Source organism: Rattus norvegicus, chromosome 2 (assembly GCF_021556685.1).
Source record: "Rattus norvegicus strain SHRSP/BbbUtx chromosome 2, alternate assembly SHRSP_T2T, whole genome shotgun sequence".
Classification (NCBI taxonomy): Eukaryota; Metazoa; Chordata; class Mammalia; order Rodentia; family Muridae; genus Rattus; species Rattus norvegicus.
The window spans coordinates 122,011,221-122,033,421 of record NC_141535.1 but is presented as its reverse complement, the minus strand read 5'-3'; the positions used below and the strand labels follow the sequence as shown (position 1 = coordinate 122,033,421).

Genomic DNA, 22,201 nt, shown 5'->3' with positions numbered 1-22,201 from the left:
TATTATAAGGTCTGGCCCTGTTGGAGAAGGTGTGACCCTGTTGGAGTAGGTGTGTCACTGTGGGTGTGGGCTTTAAGACCCTCATCCTAGCTGCCTGGAAACCAGCATTCTGCTAGAAGCCTTCAGATAAAGATGGATAACTCTCAGGTCCTCCTGCTCTATGCCTGCCTGGATGCTGTCATGTTCCTTCCTTGATGATAATTTACTGAACCTCTGAACCTGTGAGCCAGTCTCAAGTAAATGTTGTTCTTATAAGAGTTGCTTTGGTCATGGTGTCTGTTCACAGCAGTAAAACCCTAACTAAGACACACATCTTTCTTTTTGTTAATTCAGCCATTTTGACAAGCTATGAACTTTGACTACTGGGTCCCGTCCTCAGCTTCCAGGAGAGTAAACTATGGCTTACTGTCTCTTTTTTGTAAGAGGAAGAAATCACTCAAAGTCACCCAGACCTCTGAGACTCCACCAGAAGGTCAAACACTTCCAACAGATATCTGTGACCTTCTCACAATTCAGGCAGAGACAAGTACCAAATGCTAAAGTTGACATCATTATCTCATGCCTGTGGAAGGGTAGATGACTTCTGTGTCGATCTGCCTCCGTTTCCAATGAAAACTGAGGAAAAATTGGCTCACTCATCTTCAGTCCTCCCCAAATCTCCATAGAAACCATTGCTGAGAACCCTGGATACCTATATGACCAATTTACTGGTATTTTTTCTAACAAAGAGGCCGATGCTATAGTTCTGTAAGCAATGTCCCCTGTACGACCTCTCATGGCCCAGGCATGTCTGCTGCCCTGTCTCTAATGCTCCTCCACAACCACCTTGTATCTCAGCCTTTGGTGCTCCACTCCAGTGAGAAGAAGGGACACCTGCCTTTGTTCATTCCAAGGAGACAAGTCTTCTACATAAAGCCCATCACTTCTAGCCAGCTAAGGGAAGCCAGAAGTGGCTGTAATTGATTTTCAAACAGAATTGATTTTGTTGCTCTTGACAATGATTTTAGTTACTGTGATGGAGCAGAAAGAATGCCTGGCATACAGCCTAGTCCTAATTTTTCATTTTAATGTTTACTTTTTTTGAACTAGAATCTTCTGTACTCCAGGCTGGCTTTGAAGTTCTGGATCCACCAGGCTCCTTCTTCCAACTGCTAGACTCACAGGTCTGTGTCACACTCAGTTTCTGGGTCTAAAGGGGCCCAGAACTTTGTGCATACCAGACAAGCCTTCTACCTGCTAAGCTACCACAGGCTAGACCAGCCCAGCCCTACTTTATCCCTGAATCCCAGCTTCTTGTCTGAGTGGGAGTGGGCTAAGAAAACAGGGGATTGCACTTGTCTTATGAAAAGAATCTTCATTCTGCCCTACATAAGACTGCCATGGAGGAGAGAGGAAACTGGTGTTGTCCTGAGCTGCAGACAACACCGTGGCTTAGATCAAGACAAAGGAAGAGAGGAGCCCTTGACTTAGCCAAAGACAGCCAGGTGCAGGATGCACTGAGAGATGTCAGATCCTGGTCCCCATCCCAGTACCAGTGATACTGATGGTAGTGGAACCATGTAAGAAGTTCCTCCAGACTCTCTATAAACAAGTGCAGCTTCTGTTCCATCTACCTCAGAGGTTTTGTGTGTGAAAACATTTTGAATATATAATAAATAGCATGTGCAGATAGGGATTTTTATACCCAGCTGAAAATTCCTTGCCCATTTATAATCATCTGGTGCCAGTGGTTTACCCAACCGTGCTTTTCTACTCCTAGTTATGAAGATTAGCCTAGATACTTTAACACCAGCATGCTAAGTCTTATGTGCCTTAGAGAATGCAGCTGAGTCACCAAACCATCACCTGCAGCCTGTGATAGCGGCACACTCTTGTTTTCTTCCCAGCAGTGTGATACAGAGTGGAATGAAGAAGCTTCTCCTTATAAAACAATTGCAATCCTTTCTTTTCTTGGCAGCTCCTCTTCAGAAAAGAAGCTGGGACCCAGAACAAAAGTAGGGCTGGGCTGAAGGGAGGTGGCTGCAGGGAGGTGGCTGCCTTCGGGGAGGTGACTGGCTACAGGGCGATGCCCATGGGGCTTTCTGTCTGCTGTTGATAATTTATGCTGAAACACTGGTAGCCTGTAGATATGGGGTCACATTCAAAACTCACATTGTTATAAAAGCCACAAAGGCAGGTAGAAAAGCCACAATATCAGCCTTGTTATCGCAGTCCTTTGAAGTGGAAGCAGGAGGATCAGGGGTACAAAATGATTCTTGACCATGCAGCAAGCTGGAGGCTATCCTGTCTCAAAACAAAACAAAGTAAAACAAAACAAAGCAGGAGTCCAGCAGTAACTGCTGTATTTCTTCGGGGATTCATTGATTCTTGAATCCTTAAAGTTCCAAGGGCCAACCAACTTTTGAGGAAAATGGCTTTTATTAATTTCATCTTTCTCGTGCCCCTTTCAGGAACCCTGGAGTCTAGCATTTGCCTCGGAAAGTAGAATCAGTCTCCAACTTTGCTATGAAACACAGAAGCGAATTCACAGTGCTATCGAAAGCACAGGCTGAGCCCTGTTCAGCCCAGGCACTCTACAACCCAGGCAGCCACTAACATCATGACGTTTGCGCACAGAGTGAGCAAAGCACTGAAAACTCTGCTGTAGGCCACTGAGGCAACACGGTCCTGCCGTGCTTTCCAGAAAACTGGAGACTTAGAGAACTGGCAAGATACCCATGTACTCTGCTCACATGCCTGACTTTACTTTTAAGTATAAATTATCCCCTTAAGCTATGTGTACACTTTCTTCCTGTAACCTTTGAGAAATCAGACCCATAGAGCAAGAGGACCCACACCTTTACACACCTGTATACTGTCATGCACACATATATGTATACAACATACATCTATGTATACATATATACCATAGAGAGAGAAAAACACACATGCATGCACACATAAACAAAAACACATATACAGATATACAAGCACACATATATATATATATAAATGTACACATATGTATACAAACACACATATATACATGTACATAGTCATGCATATCTACATACATAATACACACACATACATAGACATACACATGTACAGATGTATCCAAATGCACAGGTACACACACATGCTAAATATATACATTTACATAGACACATATATGCATATACACATACACATGCATCAGACACATAGGTGCACATACAGTCACAAACACACACAGGCATTCACAGTGTGTAAATAGATACTGCCAGTGCTCTCAAGCTTCCTTTCTACCTGTAACATTTCTAATGTACATGTAACATGTGACATTATATGCTGCTGACTGTTGGATTAAATGTTATTGATCATTTTATAACCTCACTGAGTAAATTATTCAGAAGGCCAGAGGGCAATCAGTTAGCTCAGAGTTCCAGATTGGGCAAACTTATTAACGAGGCACTGGCCAGGGTCAGGCATTAAGAAGTACACTTGGCCTGCCAATCTACTCCATTCTGGAGCCTGAGCTGAAGACTCCTTACAGCTAATGATTGTCAGTGAACTCGTGTACAAAAAAGCTGTACACAGTCCGTGAAAGAGCAATCACAGGAAGCATGGGGCGAGCAGGCTGAGTGATAGAGGGGAATGGCCTGAGTGATGCAGCCCGTCTTCGGAGCTGAGTATGATCCAGACAGAGCACTATCTCCTAATAAGATCATAACTCAGCATACGGACAACAGGCCTTCATCCCAATCACAGTCATAAAGGATGAGTCCACCCTGGTGTCAGCTCAAGGGTCTAATCGTGAACAAGTCTCACAGACGATCCAAATTGTAGGGCTGTGCTCTATAATGTCCTAGTCAGAGCACCTATCCACCTGGGCAGCCCGAGACCTCAGGAGCCATCTGCCATTCTAGCCTGGTGTTAGTTGATGAATATGAAGGCTGTACTCCAGCCTTTTGCACACAGAGTGTACACTATGACCAGAAAAAAACCCTTTTTTATGGTCAAAAAACTCATGCATGTGTATCTGCATACATGTATATTTGCATGTGTGCCTAGTATGTCTCTGTGTGCCTCTATATATGCCTGTGTGTGTTGTGGTCTGCATCTATATGTATATGTCTGTGTGTCTGCATGTCTATATGGGTCTCTATGTACTTGGATTCATAGTCTTGTACAAATGCTTTAAGTAAGAAAATGTCTTATTCCATTATTTCTTTTTCCTCCCTTTCACAAAATTAATTAATTAACTCATGTCAACTCCTAATCAGACCACAGGATTTTCATTCCACTTCTACACTGAACTGTGAAGTGGCAGGATAACTACCATGCTCTTGGCTCTGAGTGTGACAGCCTTACCCAACAGTCAGTCAATCGAGAAGACACATAGATCAGAACCTACAGAAAGCAGAAGAAACGTTAAAAACTTAGAGGAGCTACTGGTTAGGGCCACTGGCAGCCCTCCTAGAGGACCCGGTTCAATTCCTAGCACCCACATGACGGCTCACATGGCAGCTCACAGCCATGTTACTCCACTTTTAGGGGATTTGACACTCTCTTCTGGATTTCAGGGTACACTTGTGGTATATAGACAGACATGCAGACAAAACACCCATACATATAAAATATTCTTTAAAAAAAAGAAGCAAAAGGAGAAAATTAGGTAACAAGAATGAGAAAAGGGGGGAACACATGGGAAGCAAGGGGGCTATGAGAAATCCTCTAGCAGACGGGGTGTGATCAGGAGTCTGAGATAAGACACGAGCCTGTTACTGCAAACCTGCCCCAATGAACACTTCCCCTTCATGCTTATCTATCATATGGTATTTCAAACTCATTCATAAAATGTAAAGAGTTCCATTAGAAGAGGAACTGACTAACCATTCTGAAAAGTCACCACTTTACATTTAAATTTCCATTTACACTCTAGCTGAGTTGGGTGTTTGATGGAGCTTTTAATTGCTTTTTTAGAAAGGGCTCTAAGGACACTGCTATATCTTCTTCTTTTAGGTCCATCATGGTGTCCATGTCAAATCTGCCCCCAAAGCAAACAATGCATACAATTAACTTCCAAGTGAACGGTAGTGTTCTAAGCCAGGAACGGTGGCACACATCTGTAGCCCCAGTATTTGGTAGGTTGAGGCAAGGGGATCATGAGTTTGAACTCACCTGAGCTAAATTCTGTCTCCTAAAATGATGATGATGATGATGATGATGATGGTGGTGGTGGTGGTGGTGGTGGTGGTGGTGATGGTGATGATGATGATGGAGATGACGATGATGATGGTGGTGGTGGTGATGATGATAATGGTGGTGGTGATGATGGTGGTGGTAGTGGTGGTGATGGTGGTGGTGGTGGTGGTGGTGGTGATGATGATGATGATGATGATGATGATGATGATGTAATTCACTTCTACAGAGAGGCAACAAGCAAAAGTTCACACAGTTCCAGTTCTAAATGACAACTCGTGACATTGGTCACCCTTTCTCCCATGACTGTAACATCCAGAGAGTTCAAACAGATCAGTCTGGTGACAATCTGCAAAGAAAACACACAGCCCTGACTGCACAGGGAGGCAAGTAGCCCTTTCCTCCCAGGCCTCCTCCCAGAATCTGTCTCCATTATCTTTCAGCACAAATCAGCGACTTCCTGAGAGAGGAAGAGCAACTTCCAGGCCCTCGGCCAGTGCGGAACCAGTCAGCCTCACAGCCTGCAGCTCACCACTCTGGCCCTCCTACTAACTGTGTCTGTGTCTGATGCCTAAAAGCAGTGGCTGGGCCTGCTTGTGGGTATCTAACCCATGGCTGAAGGATCTCACCTTTGCCCATTGAGGAGCAGGGAGGATGTTGACAGACCACAGGGCAGGTAGAGGAAAGCAGACGCAGGAACTCTCCATGGGTTTCCTCCTCAGAGCTGGGAAGAGAGCTGTCAGTACACACAGGAAAAATGTTAACTATGGACTCAGAAATTAAAGCCTTGTCATTTCGGGATAAAGGGTGTACAGTAACTCATAATTTATCTCAAGTTTGTGCGTCTAGAATAAACATATTTTTAAGTTATCAGTCTCATGCTTTAAATTGCATCAGACCAAATTACCATTCCTGAAAGGACAAATGCAACTTTCAGCATAAAACTTCAGAACTTTTCATGAAAATGGATAATTTTCTACCCCCCCCCCCCTCTAAAAATAGCAGGACTGGGGTTGGGGGAGTCTAAGGTGAATTGGTGGTTCTCCTTCAGAATTGAAAACATCAATACCAAAACCTTACCTGAATATGGGGTTTCTACCAGACTCTCAATGCTAGTTGCATTTTAAGCCTCTCCTGGCTCCACAGGATTCTAGGAGCTAGTGCTTAATTCAAAGGCAGGAAGAGACAATGCAGCCAACCTCGCACCAAACCTCCCAGATGTTTCAGGAACTGGCAGTGCCCCGTTCCCCGCCCTCCACTTAACTTGTCTTCATTATCTTCATTCTCTTATACTTGATATTCAATACAATATTTAAACATTTTCATTTTAAAATTAATCATTTTAACCCAATGAAACAAAGTAAAAACTGGTAAATAAAATATACTTTGTTTTCTGTCTGTGAAAATAAAAAAACGCACTTTCTGAGACGTGTAGGATGGATGCCCTCAGAACGAGGCAAGTCTTCTAGACTCAGTCACACGAGCCTCCACATGGGTGCTGCATGCACGCTGTGCTCCCACGGGAAGCAGATGGGTTAACGCTTGCTCATTTCATATTCAGAAGCCTTTATTAAATGCCCACTGGTTACTATGAGAACATCCACAGTGCAACCCATTTTACTGCAGGTGCCTTGTAGTCCTCTGTCCCGAGTACTCAGAGAGCTCTTCATCTTAACAAATGTTCCATAGGAAAAAACATTATAGAACAGGAAATAAATATGGGCAGCAAGTAAGCTACACTAGAACTTTTTCTTTAAAGCACACAAGTGATGAAAAGATAGGAGTTACGAGTTAGAAAATATAGTTTGTTTTTAAACAATATCGCATGGGGCTAGAGAAGAGCTCAATGGTTAAGAGAATGCTCTTGCAGAGGTTCTGAATTTGGTTCCTGGCTCACCCATGGTAGCTCACGACCACCTGTAATTCTAGTTCCAGGATATCTGACCCTCTGTTCTGGCACCAAACATGCACATGTTATGCATACTTGCATTCAGGCAAACACTCCTACCATAAGAGAGAGAAAGAGAGAACAGCAAGTTTGACTATGTGGACAACCAAGTTTTTCTGAAAGAGAGTCCAGTGCTAAGCCAGTTACTTCCACCACTGCCACCAGTCCCTGTCCCCAGTGAAATAGATCTAAGTGTCCCCTGATGACTCTGGCTGTCACATACCCTACCACACAAGGTGCTGCACATCTGTGGCATTATCAAAAAGATATTGTGCAGTCCTACCATGGTGGGATTTAATCCACTGAAAACGTACTCTAACCCTGCATTGTAAGGAAGGCCATGGTCACAGACAACACAGAGGATAGGAGGACAATTAGTATAGGAGAGAAGAAAACACTGTCACAGGAGGCTAACAGCACCCACAATCCCTTGAATGAACGCTGAAGGACACTCAGAAGCCTGGAGTCTACAAAGTGAAGACAGACTAATGAACATTCTGAAGCCTGTGGACCAAGCCAGGCTCAGAATCAGAACGCCAGGTCCTGGGGCCCATGTACCCCAAACACAAGGTCCTGGGGACCATGTACCCCAAACACAAGGTCCTGAGGACCATGTACCCACAACAAGGTCCTGGGGACCATGTACCCCAAACACAAGATCCTGGGGACCATGTACCCCAAACACAAGGTCCTGAGGACCATGTACCCACAACAAGGTCCTGGGGACCATGTACCCCAAACACAAGGTCCTGGGGCCCATGTACCCACACACAAGGTCCTGGGGACCATGTACCCCAAACACAAGGTCCTGGGGCCCATGTACCCACACACAAGGTCCTGGGGCCCATGTACCCCAAACACAAGGTCCTGGGGACCATGTACCCCACAGCCAAGAACCTAAGCATTTCAACAGCAGGCACATTCATCACTGTCTCATTGTGAGCAAATGCTTAATAAAAGCAACTTAGGGAAGGATCTACTTTGGCTGTAGTTTGAGGGTCCAGTGCAGCACGCAGGGAAGGCACAGCATCAGGAGTGTGAAGCTTTTGGTCACATGCACCCCACAGTCAGGAAGGAGAGAGAGATGAATGCTCCTGCTCAGCTTTCTTTCTCCCTTTAGTCCAGAACTCCAGCCCATGAAAAGGTGAATCAAGGCAAGTCTTCTCTGCTCAGTTAACCTTCTCTAGAAACACCCTCTCACACACATCCAGAGGCATGTTTATAGATGACTCTAAATCCCATCAGTTTGCCAATGAAGATCAATGTTCATGCTATGTCCTGGGAAGAACCGAATGCAGAATTCTTCTAGTCACTGATCACCAGCACTAAGAATGGCTAAGGAAATCGGAGAACAGAATTAGCCCAGGCTTTCTTACCCAGCTGCCCTCACTCAGCTAGGCTAACTCAACTAAGCAGTCTCATCAGCTTGAGCATTGAGTATTTGCCCACAAAAGAGAACAGTCTTGGATTTCACAAAGACCCTGTACTGGTAAAGATGTGAATTGTAATTCATGACAAAGGGAGAAATATTGACAGCCAGAGAAGAGTAAGCAGTCATGGGCATGAGCATAGGAATGAGAGAACACTTCTAGCTAAGGACAATCCAGGCACACAGTAGGGGGTCACACCTCCCGTGTGCACTCTCCTCACAGTATACCCACCTTGCCTTGCAGTGTCTTAATTTCCTTTCCTGTTCCTTCTGGTTCACAGTTCAAAGGCACTATCATGGCAAGAAGTCAAGGAGCAGGAGCTCCTTTGTCACAGGGCATTTACAATCGGAAAGCAGAGAGGGATGAACACAGGCTGCTGCTCAGCTCCCCTTTCCTCCATTCATACAATCCAGGATCCTGGCCTAGGAATGGTGCCGCCCACCTTGGGCGTGTCTTCCCACCTTAAAGAGCATAATCAAGATAATCCCCCATAGGCACACCCAGAGGCCTGTCTCTGGAGTGATACTAGATTTTGTCAAGTTGACAATTAGCACTAACCGTAACATCTTATAAAATGTTCTGATGCTGTGTAAAGTGATATGGAGTGTCCCCTTCCAACCTCCAAGGCTTTGTTGCCAGTTGAGATACCATTGGATTATGAGGGAGCTGCCTTCGTCAATGGTTAATCAGTCCTTTAATGAGCTGAACTGGGACCTTGGGAGGTGGGGCCTAGCTGCAGGAAGTAGGTCTCTGGAGGCATTTGCCTATGAAGGGGACAGCATGTTCCTAGGTCCCATACCCCAAGTCTCTTACTCTTTCTAGTGCTCTCTGTTTCCTGGCTACCGTAACTAATCAGTTTTCCTCTACTGTGTTCTTCCATATGATGTTTCTGGCTTGTCTTAGGCTGAAAGCCACGCAGCCAACCAACCACAGAAAGGGATCCTTGAAAGCAGGAGCCAAAGTAAATCTTTCCTCCTTTAAATCAACCAAGTCATGCATTTTGTTAGAGTGACGGATGCAGACTCCTAAATACACTGTTTCTATTAATACAGTTGAAGCTGCGTTTAAATTGAAATCTGTTCCAAAATCTACACATGGAAATTAATCTCCCACCTTTATATATGTTCTGCATTCACGTACATAAAATAGATTAGCTGGATGACGGGAAAGCGTATTTGCGAAGATGTCTAAGAATTTATCTGAGAAAAGAAGGAAGTGGAATGGAAACAGGTCTAGCTCTGACACGTCTCTGCGATCACAGAGACCATGGCCCACGTTACAGGTGAGACCTACACTGCATCCTTTCAGTGTTCATTGACCTCACTGATATTTCCTCCAGTTTTCAATGAGGAGACTGAGATGTGGGGAGGGTGAACAGCAGAGTCGCTGAACTGAAATCTCACAAGGGACAGAGTGACAGATGATGTCACTAGAGGTAGCAGAACCCAGATGCTAAGAGGAAGACACTGATAAAGAGATAACGGGGGCGGGGGGTCGCAACTGCAATCATGCAACAGGAGCAAAAGGCATCCCCAAAGGGAAATCTCACAGGGAAAGGAGATGTTGGCTGCAGTGTCTTTTGGGAAACCTGTCCTCTGTGCTGACTTCTGCAGAAGCATCATAAGGCAGAAGTGACTAGTAGCCACCACCAAAGCATGTTGATTTGCCAGTGAAAATCTATAGAGAGGAAACAGCATTCGTGCATCTCTAAGGGAAGGATACACAGCATGACACATGTTCCACATGCTCATGATGATGGTCCCATCCGAGAAGATGCTGCCCTCCACGCAAGGGTGGCTGCAGAAGAAAGAGCTCCACTTGGAACACTGTCAGCCTAAGTGGAAAAATCGCTTTGGAAGAGGGTTCCCATTCCCCCACATAGATTCATAATTAGCATGATGAGCTAATCTAACCAGGAGTCCATCTATTCAATACATTTTAGTCACAACTGACACCCTCCATGGCCTCCTAGCCCTGAATAGATATTAAATTTAGTCAGCATTTGTCTGTCTGTTGGTCTGATTGTCACATTGAACATATTTTCTGAGTATTTTTATATGACATGATTTGCCCCTTAATCCAAAACATAATGCTGTCAGCTGCAAGAGAAAAGGCCATTAAGTCATTGTTTTTGCACCTAATGTCCACATTCATCTTTTTTTCTACCTAAGCAGTCTTATTGAAAGCCGTGCATGAGATGTCTCTACTCCTGCGTGTTCTCCGTCGTTTCTTCCTTGTAGTTAACCCTCTCCTTCCCTACTTGTCAGGACTTGGCTTTCCTCTCCAGAATCTTCTTGCAGTCCTTGTCCAGCTTTGGCCTGGTGATACCCACCTTGGTCAGACGGATGCCCACACAGACAGTTGTGCCATTAACCTTCTCTCACTGGACTTGCTTGATGTCCATGAAATATGTCATAGAGGATGTGTTTCTTCCTGCACACTTGGACCGCTTTGCCAATCTGCTGGCCTTTGTAGTGTCCTCGAACAACCTGAACTTTATCATCCTTTCGAATGAACATAGACCAAGTGATGTACTTCTGTCTCAGTTCTTTGGAAAGAGGGGAAGACATAATCTTCCTCCAAATGTGAGAAGGTGCATTGAAATGCTGTTTGCAGTTCTTGCTTTGGTCAGAAGTCCCGAAGGGATTGAACATCTTGGCAGCTGCAATCCAGCAATGGCCACTAAAGGGGCACTCATCTTTTTTTTTAAAGAATAATATCTTTATCATCTTAATTAGTCTCTGCTTGTGTGTGATATTTTTAAGTGATTAATGCATATTTTTACTTCAAACATCTCAGAACTCAGTCAGTAAATCTTTATGAGATGTCTAATTGGTCAATGAACTATAAAAAGATTTTAACCAATAAATATAATTCACAAAGAAACTTAGAACCTTACAATTTAGTCAGCATGTCCTCTAAAACTCTCATAGGCAAAGCATAATTGTTTATAATTTTTATAATACTTACATTTATTTTATGTGCATGCATGTTCTGCCTGTGTGTATGCATGCACCACAAACATAGTGTCCACTGGAGTCCTCGGAAGCTGCGGAGTGTTTTATAGTGCTGAGAACAGAATCTGGGTCCTCTGTAAGAGTAGCCAGTGCTCAAAACTGCTGGCCCTGCTCCCTGCACCACTTTTTAAATAAATTTGCAAGCTGCTTTTTCTATCTCTAAAGGGTGATGGTTATTCCTCTTTAAAAAAAACACTTAACCATCTTAAGAAATCTAGCCTATAATAAGATTTCTATTTCTATGACAACAGTAAAAATTATGTCTGATATTTTTACTTTCTTCTTTCTAAATGCAGCAATGATCTAAGCTTCTGAGGGGGAAACAATCACAGGAACACTTGCTTTTTAAGTGAGAATGTTACGTTATCAGCTCACGATTTCCATGGTGTTACGATTCCACTGGCTGGCATGTTCCACACTGACTGAAGGACTCAGGCCTCTAAACCCACTGACTACAAAATGGAAATGTCTGTTTCTTCTTTCAGAAAAGAAACCACCACCCTGTGATTAAAACTCCCCACAGTTGTTCTTAAAGAGCTTTAACTGTTTTCAAAAAACTTTTTTTTTCTATTTTTACCAGAAATTGTCCTCTCCACACAAACACGGTGCCACGCTCTATGAGCAGTTGGCAACTGAGTGACTGAGAGTAGTCAGCCCGTCTTCTCCCCCGCTTCCTCTTCTCTGTCCACAAGGACAGGGTGGGTCGCTTTGAAGATTTCTAGTCTTTCCACAGTGACCTCCTTTTCAGCTGTGGCTTCCCTCAAATGAACAGACTGCCCAAAACATCCTCTCAGCCATGCAGCATTTGCCACAGAGTACTGAATTTTTAACCACTCTAATGACAGTAGGAAAATCATGAGTTCAAAGACAGCCCGGAGTAGAGAGTAAGACTGTGAGGGTGAGGGCTCAGGGAGGGAGGCAGAACGAATGAGGGAGAGATTCAGAGGCCCAAGAATCCCCAAATGGCAACAAATCAAATTCTAAAGGCAGAAGAATCCAAGTCTGATGTCCACAGCAAGCGAGGGGACCAGTACCTGTATTAGGAGCGTTTTCCTCTCCTTTGTATTCTTGTTGGGACTGGTCTGATGGCACCTGTCCCAGTGTGCTTCACTGTTGAAGTTAACCCCAAAGGTGTGAGAAGAAAGACCACTGACCCAAGTCATCATGGCCAAATTAAAACAAGCAACTAATTAAAGCAAACATTTTCATTCTTGTACATGGGTGGCCAGATTTAGACATAAGGAAGACAAGGTTTTTATAGTTCAGACATAGGGGGATTTGGTGGGCAACATAGGCAGGGTCACAGAAACAGAACACAAGCATAAGGCAGTCATAACAACTCCTGAAACAGGGACATGGTTGCAAGGTGGCCCTGACAAGGTCGTCATAACGACTGGTAGTCATAACCTTTTGAAGCAAAGGTAGGGGTCACAGGATGGTTATAACTTGGCTGCCATTTCCAGGAACAGGCAGTACAGAGCCATGTGTAGTTCAGGTCACAAGTGGGGCACAGCATAGCCCAATCCTTAAGAAACAGAGGTTTACACACAAACAAGGATGAGCCTACCTACCTTTACTGTCAGATGGATTTCAAGCACAAGATGGAGGCAGACTGGTTCATCAGTTGCCAGGATGACATATTGACCAGAAGCAACTGCAGGGGAAGAAAGGGTTTATTTGGCTTACAGGTTACAATCCATCATCCAGAGAAGCCATGGTAGGAACTGCAGCAGCCACCATGAGAAAAAACTGCTTACTGGTCTGCTCCCCTGCTGGCTTGTGGCCTGATCCCCTGCTAGCTGCATCTCTCTCTCTCTCTCTCTCTCTCTCTCTCTCTCTCTCTCTCTCTCTCTCTCTCTTCCTTTCTGTTGTTCTGTTGTTGTTTGTTTGTTTTTCTTTTGCAACTCCCTTTGTAGACCAGGCTGGCTTCGAACTCGGAGATCCACCTGTCTCTGCCTCCCAGGTGCTAAGATTAAAGTGGGTTAAAGGCCTGCACCACCTGCATGCCACTTCCACCTGCTCAGCCCACCTGTCGAGTAATGGTGAGGGCCTTCCTTCTAAAAATCAAGAAAATGTCCCTGCAGACATAGCTACAGGCCAAACGGATGGAGGCAGTTCCTCGATCCAGGGTTCTTCTTCCTAGGTGTGCCAGGTTGACAGCCATGGTTAACGTCCACGTGCCATTTATGCAGAAGTAGGTCTTTCCTACCCTTTGACCTATACTGCGGAAATACTCACAGACACCCCCAGTTCTCTAGACATCTCCTGACCCAGGCAAGGTAACTCCCAAAATTAACTGTCTGAAAGATGTTGCATGAGTCCAGTCATGTGTCATTTTGAAAAAGCTAGAGCATGTCAACAGTGAATGGTGTCTGAACTTGAAGGGGGAGAGATGAATTAACAGAGCAGACATTTAAGGCAAGGGCTGATCAGTGGGCACTACGGTAGACACCTGACAGTGTACCCTTGTCAAAAGCCACTAAGCACAGACCACCCATAGTAAACCCCTGTGACCCCCCAATTGTAAGAAATGGTCTCTTCTGGCATTAAGAGGGTAATGTTAGACAGGCTACATGTGCGTATGGGCATGATGGGAAAAATCTATGCCTTTATTTCAGTTCAGCTGTGAACTATGAACCTGCTATTTTTTCAAAGCCTATACTTTTAATAAAATGTGATCATTCAAAAAGGATACCTTGAATTCTGCTAGCCATGGGTTGATCTACAGGCACAGTTCCTGTCCTTACTAAAACATTTCAGATATAGTTGCCCTTTGGATGGAAGGAAAGGAATTTGTACTAATACAGATTCAAATGGGGGTGGCGGGGAGTAGCTTAGATTTGTGAAATGCTTGAAAGGCAAGCACTGGAACCTGAATTCAATCCCAGAACTCAGGAAAAGGGGGAGGGAGAGTAAGGGCTGGAGAAACGGCTCAGTAGTAAGAGCTCTGGCTCTTCTACCAGAGAACCTGGGTTCAATTCCCAGTACTCACATAGTGGCTCAAACTGTCTGTAACTCCGGTTCAAGGGTATCTGACACCTTCACATAGGCATACATGCAGGAAAAACACCAGTACACATACAATAAGGCTGATACTTACAATCCTAAAACTTTGGAGGCAGAGGCAGGAGGATCCTTAGGGATCCCTGGATCAAAGTCAATGAGGGATCTTGTGTTAAAACAAAAAAGTGGCCGGTACTTGAGGACCTTTCACATACTCACACCCCCCCAGGGGAAAGACTTCAGTGCCCCTCCCATTGGGCCCTCACCCTCTGAGTTAGTTAATGTTCTTGACACTGTGACAGAAGCAACTAGAGGGAGGGGCGGTTTATTTTAAAGTTTCAGATTACAGTCCATTATGGTCAGGCATGGAGGCTGGAATGGTGATGGTGATGGTGGTGGTGGTGGTGGTGGTGGTGGTGGTGGTGGTGGTGGTGGTGGTGGTGGTGGTAGAGGTGGTGGTGGTGGTGGTGGTGGAGGTGGTGGTGGTGGCAGCTTGCAGGGCAATTTTCTCACTTCTTGGTAGATCTGGAAGCAAAGAGAGCTAAGGGCAGAAGGGTGCTACGCTATGACACACAAAGACCCAAAGGAGCACTGACCAGTAGAGACCAACATGTGAGGCTGTGGGGACAGTTCACATTCAGAGCATGACACACTGTAAAGCTTGGTCTCAGGAATCCCCACTAAGTTTCATTTGAGGCAAGAGAGCTGCAGCCTAAATACCAAAGGGTCTTCTGTCCTGTGTCTGCCTTAACGCGAAGGCACAGGCCCTTTTAGTTTTCGGAATCTTATTGGGGACCTCAAAAGATTTTTCACCTACATGAAAAGTTAATCTAGGCTTGGAGATGGCTCCATTGACAAAATACTCATCATAAAAACGTGAGGCCCCGACGAGGTTGACTTGATTTTATGAGAGTTTCTTCTCAGTTGAAGTTCACTTCTCCTGGATAACTCCAGCCTGTGTCAAGTGACATAAAACTAGCTGGCACACATACACCATACACATACAAATAAATTTAAAAATCAAAAGAAAAAAGACTAAGGCGGATAGCATCTGAGGGATAGCAGCTAAGATTGACCTCTAACCTGCATACATGCTTGCACACACATGAAAATGCATGTAAGTGCATACACACACACACACACACACACACACACACACACACACACACACACGGGTGGAGCTGGAGGTTCAATTCATGTCTATACACTAACATCCAGATCTGCTGTGTATAAGTCACCACTCTGCAGACTAGGGCTCAGATAAACAAGAGGTAGTTTTGACCTTATTTAGTTAGTGTTGGATGAGACAAAATGCAGGGGAGTAAGTTAGGGAGGAGGAAAGTTGAGAATGGCAGTAAGCTTGTCTTATAGGGTATGGCTATGGCATGTGCTTCTATTTCTCTCTTCAGAGAGAGTGTGAAAGGGTCACCTAATCAGGTTTGCAATTAACCATTTAGAGGCTGCCTATAGGAAGCTTGAATCACCAAATCAAACCCAGCAAGTCCAGGCCTTGAAGCCACTCTCTGCTGTGACTACTTCCCTAAGTGAGAAAGAGCCAATGTGTTAGTCTAGATTCTGTAACCCAGAGTTAGGACACAAAGCTCAGGCCTTACAAGGCAGGAAATTTGCTTATCATACCATTAGGGGCCCACTCAAAGTGTGTTTAGCAGCCTGTCTGATGCCTTAGTCTGGTGACCAGTACTAACACCCCATTAGCACCGCACTAGCCTGAGGCTTGCTGGAGAATCCTAGGCCGAAAGGATACCTGCCTCAGTAGTCAGTGAGTCTTAAAAGTAAAGTGCATCTGAGATCTGAGTAGTGTTTCCCAAAAGAAATAGGAGGGCAGAAACACATTTTAATATCCAGCTGGCACAGCAGCAAAATCTAGGAGCACCTGGGCAACAACACATGTCACCAAAGTCTACAACTGACCTGCACAATCCCTTGGTCTTGTCTGCTTTCTGTATGCTACCAGCATTGCTACTGTCTGTGCACCACTTGATCTAGGGATTCGTGCCACCTCTGTGGCCGGCCAGCGGCACTGAGATGACCATGCCATGGCTTAAAATGCTCCCCAAAAACTGACAGGAAACTGACTACCCAAAATAAACACAGGCGCACACACAGTTTTTAAACATTTTGTTCACACAGGGGCAGCATCTCCTCTAAGACAAGGGTAGCTTGGCCTGCACACGTCCTTTGATCAGGCGACAACATTCCATGTGGGACCTGAGCCCTCTGCAGATGCCTCCACAGACCCAGCAGGCGAACAGTCAAACACTGACTCAGAAAGTTAACATGAGTCTTCCATAGCCGGGCATCTCAGAAACTTCAGAACTGTTATTTGAATGGCAAAGTCAAGGGCTCTAACACACAAAGGTAGGAAAGAGGGGTTCTTTTTTCTTTTCCTGTGTTTCTTTTTGCGTGTTAGTGAGCGCCTGTTCATGAGTGTAGGTGCATATACATATGTGCGTGTGCAGGGTACAGTGCATGGAAACCTTAGATATCACCTTCCATTTTGTCTTTGAGACGGTCTTCCCCTAGCCTGAAACTCTACCAAGGAGGCCATGCCAACTGGCCAGAGCTCCCAATATCAGCCTCTGTATCCAACATCAGCATCAATGGGGCAAACGTGTGCATTATAGTCACACGTGTTTGAACACAGAATCTGGGTCTGCTGATGGGCTACAAAGGCAATTTTTCTCTTGGACATATTGAGTAGTCTGTGCACTAGGCTGCCCAGTTTCCATTCTGACCCATCCCAAGAGGTCTACTGTGGAATTTCTGCATATGTAACACAGCTGGTAGCCAAGTTGCAGATTTTGGACTTTAGATTTCAGACAGAGCATGCTCAAGTTGACCTTCATGGTGTTAGTAAAGGTGAAAGTGAAGAGAGAAGGCATACATCTCCGAATGCATTCCCTCACCCATGAGCGGGGCTGCTTCCCTGTGTATTGAGCAGAGCTTCAAATACTAGACGAGTCTTGCTGATTGTTGGCCCCTCAGATGGGATGTCCTGTGGTGCTTATTTTCTTCTGCACCTTTAGCATTGTTTCCATCTCATGTTGAGTAACCAAACGATAAATCCCTTAGGTTGGTGAGATGGCATATCAGCCAGAGATGCTTGCCAGCAAACCTGAAATCTGAGACCCACATGATAGGTATAATGGTTGTCAAGTTGACTATATCTGGAATGAACTACAATCTAGACTTGGAAGGCTCATCTGTGATCCTGATCTTGGGGCTGGGAGATACAAGTTTCTGACCTGGATCTTGGCATGGAGATCTTGAGGCATAGTGGCTATGAATCCCAGGAGACTAAGACAAAGTGATCTCTGAGTTCAAGGTTAGCCTCGGACAAAGCAAGTCCCAGATCCAGGCAAGGTGGTACACACCTTTAATCTGGGCCACACCTTCTGCTAAAGCCCCACACTAGGACATTGGAAGAAGGAAGATTCATTCTTCTCTTTCTTGCATTTACTTGCCAACACATCTGTTAGAATCTACAAGCCTTATGGAACTGAGCAACTAGTAACCCTTGGACTTCCCATCCACAGCTGACCATTGTTGGGGAGTTGGACTACAGACTGTAAGTCATCATAACAAATTCCCTTACTGTATAGAGACTACCAGTAAGTTCTGTGACTCTAGAGAACCCTGACTAGTATGATAGGAGAGAGCTGACTCCTGAGAAATTGTTCTCTGAACTCTACACGTACATACTCTACACGTACATTGTGGCATGAATCCCTTGTATACAAACACATGCACATGCACATGTACATGCATACTTATATGAAATGTAGAAATAAGTAAGTAAATGAAGCCTGTGCTGGTTGGTAACATTCTTACCAACTTAATGTATCAGGATTGGCAAACAAACATACAAAACAACCTTTTATTTTTGAGACAGGATCTTCTGAAGCCTGGGTGTTCTCAAACTTTGTACGTAGCCAAGAATGACCTTGAACTGCCTCTTGCCTCCACCTCCTCAGAACTGGGATTCCATACATGCCCAGGTTATATGGTACTGGGATTGAATTCAGGACTGTGTTCACTAGGCAGATGCTCTACTCACTGAGCTCCAGGATAGCCCCTATAAACAAACTTGAAGTTGACATTCCGTAAGACAGACAGACAGACGCATCCGTGTGAATAGTCTCGGAGCACAGGTGAGGTCAGCTCTGGACTGAAGAGTGATGAGGAGCTACAAGAACTTCCTGCCTTTGCTGTTCTGTGGGTCTCAGGGTGAGGAAACTGAGACTCATCTCTCTGTATAGCTCAGGCTAGTCTGGAACTCACTATGTAGCCTAGGCTGGCCTCAGACTACTACAGTAATATTCTGGTGTCGGACTCTTGGGTGCCGGGATTGCAGGCACGAGCCACCATTCCTAGTACCTGCCTTTGCTGTTAGTGCAAGATATTATATTTGTCAGATAACGTGTTAATAATGGTTGCATTAATGATCAGTTTGGGTTGTTTGTCTTCTTTTATTTGGGTTTTTCAAGACAAACTTTTTCTGTGTAGCCTTGGCCCGAGTAAATGTCCTAAAACTTGCTCTATAAAACAGGCTGGCCTCGAACTCAGAGATCCCCCTGCCTCTGCCTCTCAAGTGTTGGGATTAAAGGCATGTGCCATGACTGCTCAGCTAATGATCAACTTGTAATCTTGCGAAATGTACAGATGAGCTCTAGAGAAGAAATATGTACCAGTTCATAAAAAGATGAATTTTCAGCTGCCTGCAGCTCCCCAGCAAGTTCGTCTGCTTCCTGTGTTCTCTATTCCCAGTGGCCAGCACGCAGTAACACACTACCCGCGTGGGAGCGATTTCCTGTGTGCACCATGATCTCCCTCAATGTATCAATCACAGTCCATGTCAAAGATCAAAGCCATCCACTGGAGCTGGCACACAAGGATCACAGGATCTTTCTGGTCCCCCATTGGGGGTAGCTGTACTGTGTTGCCCTGGTTACAGTTGTGGCTGCTGCACATTTCACTGAACATGGTCCTTACTTGTCCTTCACCCCTGCTGTGTGCTATTATTATTAATTATTACTATCATTATAATTATCATTTCAAAGATAGAACAAACTTTCTCATTTCTTTAGCCAGAAATTTGTTCTTGGTCTTGCGTTTATACATTTTTTTTTTCATTTGAGAGGCCCAGCTGCTTTTTCACAATGCCTTTGACACACAGTTTTTAAAAAGAGCTACTAAGAAAATGAAGCGTGGAGGAGCCAAAATGAATGTGCCCCACAAACCAAAGTGCTGGGTGTGTGAAGAATGACTGAGCAGGGAGAAAGCATCCCTGTGCTGAGAGCTTGCTGATCCTCCGCCAGTATTCACAGAACAAGATCCTTTTCTATCCTTGGCTGAACACACCACACACACTGCTCAGTGATAAGGAGGAAGGGGCTTGTCTGTACATGTTTCCCACATAAACGGAAGAGTCAATTCTCAGGAAGGGAAAACCAGTAGGCTATTTCAAAGTCATATTTATTCCCCATTTTTGGATCAATGATGAGAAAGAGGAGCAAAAGTACCCACAAAGTTTCTGTTTGCTGAAAGAAGCTGTGTCTTCAGACAGACAGTGCTGGTGGAGAGGGACAGACAGGTGGCGAACAGGCTGGGGTTTCTCATCCTCACATAGATTTGCTACTAAAACCTAAAGATACATCTGAAGTATGTAACATGAACATATTTGAACAAGTATCCATTTTCCTTCCAAATGTATTTCTATACGCGAAGGAAAGTCCATGAAATACAACAGGAGGAGGAAAGAAACGTTTGTTTCTGGGGACAAAGACAGAGACTGACTCAAACTCAGTGTGTAAGTACTGGGCCAAAATACAGATCAGGGAAGAACCCTTGCCAAACAGAAGCAGGGTTCTAAATTGGACTCCAGGACAACATAAAGTAGCTACACTAGGACATAGCTGTAGTCCTAGCATTCCAAAGGTTGAGGGTACAGGGAGGAGCTCGAGTTCAAGGTCATCCTCAGCTACGCAGTGAGTTCAAGGCCATGAGACCTTTTTCAAGCCCACAGTACATAACCCCCAAGAAGAAATGAGGGAAACCGTGGCAAGTCTTGTCCCTGAGGGAGGTAGATGGTTCTAGAATAACAAAGACTTCATCTAGTTTTTACTGATGAAGTTTCTTGATAATAATGTCTTCCTACAAATAATCTGCTGTGGCAACACAGTCAGGTCTGAGAAGCAGGACAGATGTCCACAGGCTGTGGAAGGTTCTGGTAAAGAATGCTGCTACTCTTTGTGACTGAGAAATGAGATCACTTTGGAAAAAGTAAATGTCCTGAGGCAGGATTATTGAACAAGGAGGGCTGGGGTTTTTGGAGTCTCTGGGGTGGGGTGGGGTGGGGGTTCTCTAGATTAATCTTTGTATCTGCTTCCAGAGGACTCATTCAAAAGTGGACACTTTTGTACAAAGAACACCCTGGGGTTGACCGTGACAGGCAGGTGGCATTGCCAGCGATTTAGCAGCAGGCCATCAACCTGTGGGAAAGAGTCTGTGGCTGGTCCAGGCCCTCTGCTAAGCCCTGCAACCTCTCCTTGTCCCCCCCACCCCCAAAATTTGGAAGCATAGGGCTAAGAGAAAAGAGAAAGGCAATGTAAAGTGTGAGAAGAAAGCACTACAACATGAAAAAAAAAAAAGACAAAAGCAGATGGAATATGCCAGCCAGCCATCTGCACGGCTGAAGGCTTCCTCAGCACTCAGGGGGGGAAAGGGGAAAAAAGGGCTCCACTGTTCCTGAATCAATTGCTTCCTATTCACAGGCTCACTGCGCAGGGCTAAATTCAAAATGGCTCTTGGAAAATGCTTGCCAATCCTGTGGTCTCCGTGTAGGCCTTCTTTTTCCTTTTCTTTTTAAGGCCGGAGGATGTAAGTATGTATCCATGCTGTAAACCTGCCAGCACTCACTGGAATGAGTCAAAAGGACCTGGCATTAAATCACAGAGATTTGAGCTGCTAATAAATGCAGCAGGCCCCATCCATTGTTGATTAATTCTGACTGGAATCTAAACAGTAAACAACAAACCCTCCTCTGAACGGCTCTGGTACCCATTAGCTTGATGTGTTTATTAGACAAGGCTGTGTTCCTTGGGGCTTATTAACAACGGATTAAAAAACTGCAAACAAATCTAGGTTTCTTATTATGATTTAAGTGTGGGTACCACGTACTAACATTCTCAGGGTTTGACAGTAAAGACAAGCAAAGCTAAAACTTACCATCGTGGCAAACTAAGGTCTTGGTAGGAAGGTTGAAAAGTTATTGTCCAATGCCCAACTTCCAGCACTCAGACAAATAGTCAGGATTACAGCTTAACTTTATAAGTTTGGACTTGCTTTTTTAGATTTATTTTATGTGTATGATGTTGCCTGCCTCCGTGTCTGTAGGAGGGTGTCTATAAGTCCACCCCATGCATGCTTGGTGCCCTTGGAGGTCAGAAGGTATCAGATCCCCCTAGAACTGGAGTTACAAATGGTTGTGAGCCACCACATGGGTGCTGAGAACTGAAGTTGAGCCTTCTGCAAGAACAGCTCAGTGCTCTTAACCGCTAAGCCATCTTACTATTCTCTGGAATTACCACTCAGGAAGCGACAACCAGCAAACAAAAACT

At 44.8% G+C, this 22,201-nt stretch overlaps 1 long non-coding RNA gene across 6 annotated transcripts in view; it reads right to left on the bottom strand.

The window, feature by feature from the left end:
• Positions 1-22,201, bottom strand: part of LOC108350243 (uncharacterized) — a 302,908-nt gene that overhangs the window by 175,946 nt on the left and 104,761 nt on the right. For 3 of the 6 annotated variants that reach the window (XR_015674415.1, XR_015674419.1, XR_015674412.1), the window contains exons 2-4: positions 13,130-13,212; positions 5,793-5,899; positions 5,143-5,386 (exon numbers count right to left, since the gene is read on the bottom strand). This is a non-coding gene — a long non-coding RNA (uncharacterized LOC108350243). Of the gene's footprint in view, positions 1-2,151; positions 2,284-5,142; positions 5,513-5,792; positions 5,900-13,129; positions 13,213-22,201 lie in introns of all 6 variants that reach the window. The other 3 variants (XR_015674423.1, XR_015674416.1, XR_015674429.1) reach the window with 2 other exon arrangements.